This window comes from Scomber scombrus, chromosome 4 (assembly GCF_963691925.1).
Source record: "Scomber scombrus chromosome 4, fScoSco1.1, whole genome shotgun sequence".
NCBI lineage: Eukaryota > Metazoa > Chordata > Actinopteri > Scombriformes > Scombridae > Scomber > Scomber scombrus.
This window is the reverse complement of record NC_084973.1, coordinates 31,032,723-31,035,657: the sequence shown is the minus strand read 5'-3', so window position 1 is coordinate 31,035,657 and position 2,935 is coordinate 31,032,723.

Sequence of the window (2,935 nt, the reverse complement as noted above, 5' to 3'; positions counted from 1 at the left end):
AGTAGGATAGTTCACAAGGGTCAGACGGGACCAGAAGTCTTCACTAAGAACTTCTGCATAACTTAAACATAGAGATAATCAAGGAGGTTACTACAGTAGAAAGTTAAAGGACAACTTGGTGAAGATAGTAGATGTGTAGAGCCAAACCAGCAATGAATTGATCAACTTACAATCATTGTGTGTGAATCCAACGCTGATAAATCTTATTCCTCTGTGCTGCAGACATCTATTATTGTCCATTATTGTTACACACCGGCTCCCAAAACTATGAGCCTCTGGAGAGTAGATCTGTTCTGATGCTTCTAGCTTGTTTTACTACATGATCACAATGTGTTAAATTTGGACGACATTGTTCATTTCAGTAAAAACCAGCGTTTCAGTAGAATATGAAGGAATAGTCATCATGTTGCACATCTACTATACTCATTGTCTAAAAGCTTTAACCTTTGTGTTGTCCTCCTCTTTCTTTCTTTCCTTCCTTCCTTCCTTCCTTCCTTCCTTCCTTCCTTCCTTCCTTCCTTCCATCCTCCCTTCCTTCTTTCCTCTGTCCTTCTTTCCTTCTTTCCTCCCTTCCTCTTTTCCTTTCTCCCCCCTCCTACCTTCCTTCCTCCCTTCCTTCCTTTTTCCTCCCTTCCTTCCTCCCTCCTTCATTTCTTTCCTTCTTCCTCCCTCCTTTCCTTCCATCTTCCTCCCTCCTTTCCTTCCTTCCTTCCTCCCTCCTTCCTTCCTTCCTCCCTCCTTTCCTTCTTTCTTCCTTCCTCCCTTCCTTCCATCTTCCTCCCTCCTTTCCTTCCTTCCTTCCTCCTTCCTACCTTCCTTCCTTCTTTCATCCATCCTTCCTTCCTTCCTTCTTTCCTTTCCTTCCTCCCTCCTTTCCTCCCTCCCTCCTTTCCTTCCTTCCATCTTCCTTCCTTCCTCCCTTCCTTCCTCCTTTCCTTCCATCCTCCCGCCTTTCCTTCCATCTTCCTTCCTTCCTTCCTTGACTCGAGGACAACAGGAGGGTTAAAGGGCAAGATCATAACATATATATTATCCTGCAGACTCCAAGTGGTGTCAAACTGTGCAGATGGGATATAAATAACCTCCAAGGAACAGAACTTGTATCTTATCTTATGTAGTTACGGCTCATATTTCTACTGGTCATGCATGTTTTTAGGCATCTCCCTCATTATCAAGCCCGTTGACGAGCTTCAGCTGCTTGATAACGAGTTAATTATTAGAATCAGGTGAGTTAGAGTGGAGAGATAAAACATGCAGGGCAGCAGCTCTACAGGAGCAGGGTTGGACACCACTGCGACATCAGGCAGCAGGTGTGTGATCCTGCAGCTTTTAATGGTTTCTTGAAGAGATATTTTTGTCCAGCAGTGGAGGATTTTCAGAGAATCTATTGGTGCAATCTGCCCGTAATGTCTCCTCAGCACACTCTGGATCTGTTACCTGCCCATGATTTCACAGAGAGCTTTTCCATGTCCAAGCCCTCGGCTATTTTTGGGAGATTGGATGGTGTGTTGGCTGTTGTAGGTCCACATACAAATGCATGACGATAGATAACACTCCCTGCCAAGCCTCGTCACACACACACACACACACACACACACACACACACACACACACACACACGATGATGACGGCATTACTTGAGTCACAACGCTCCTCACGTGTCTCTCTGCGTCTGTTTGCATATTTTTTTTAAATGCTGCTTTGATTCCTGATTTATTGTATAAAACATAAAGGCAAGCTGAATATTTTGCAATTCATCATAATGTAGCATCATGGATGAGTGATTTATCTCTTCGGGAGGTTATCTGACTGCTGTCTTCATGTCTAATAGTCCACAACAGTGCAGAAGCCTGCAGGAGGGAAGTTGTTAAATTTCCACCTTAAAAGTCGAGGAACATTTTCTGGTGTCCTTTTGAGTATTTTTGTGTTTTTGAACTTTTGCAAATGCACACTGAATTCTGATTTGGGACCATATTTACTGCATAAAACATGAAGAGAAAGTGAATAATAAAATGCATGATATCTCTCTCGTTTCAATTATAAACAGACTCGCTAATTTGACTTGTCCTCACTGACAAGGTGACGGAAAAAGTACCTCATGTCACCTTCTCTCTGAATTATTTTTTCATTTTCCATATTTTCCATCCCTCTGTTTTTTTTTAAAATGTAGGTCACCTTAGGACTCCTTTGGTCCAAGCTGATTACATTGGATGGATACATTCAGTATTCCAACTTTTGTTGCCTGAACAAGTCAAGCATCTTAGGTAGACCTTCTAAATCTCACTATCTAACTTTAGACTGTAACACCAACAATGTCAATCACCTTAAAGGAACAGAACTTGTGTCTTATCATTGTAGTTATGGCCAAGATTTCTCTTGGTCATGAATCTTGTAGATGAGTGGTCACCAACCCTGCTCCAGGATAGCTTTATTTAATATAAAGTTATAATGTAAGATCATGCCGAACTAGTTGATATGGTGTTTTATTGAGAATTTACTGTGTTTAAGCAAGTTGAATTATTTGGTACAAAGTTTTTATGGTTACACCACTTAGACATTTTTACCATAATCCTCTAATATATTCTCTCAAAATGGATTAAAAGCAGAAATTTGATGCTGGGTCCACAAAAAAAGAATGTGTGCAAGTTATTCATACGTTTATTTTATCATTTTAACCCTTTAAATTTAAACTAAACCACATTGACACTAAAACACATCATTGACAGAAATCAGAAAACAGTCAGAAGATCCATTTTGATTGATGGCCCTTGCTGAGGGTTGGTACTCAGCCTTGAAGCCTCAGCTCAGGGTAAATAAAATCTGGAGCTCAGTAACGATGAGTTTCCTGCTGCTGACATTCATGCAGTCATTACCGAGAGCAGCATCAGTGTCAGATTTATCATCATCACAATCAGAGCGACAGCGAGTGTGCGCT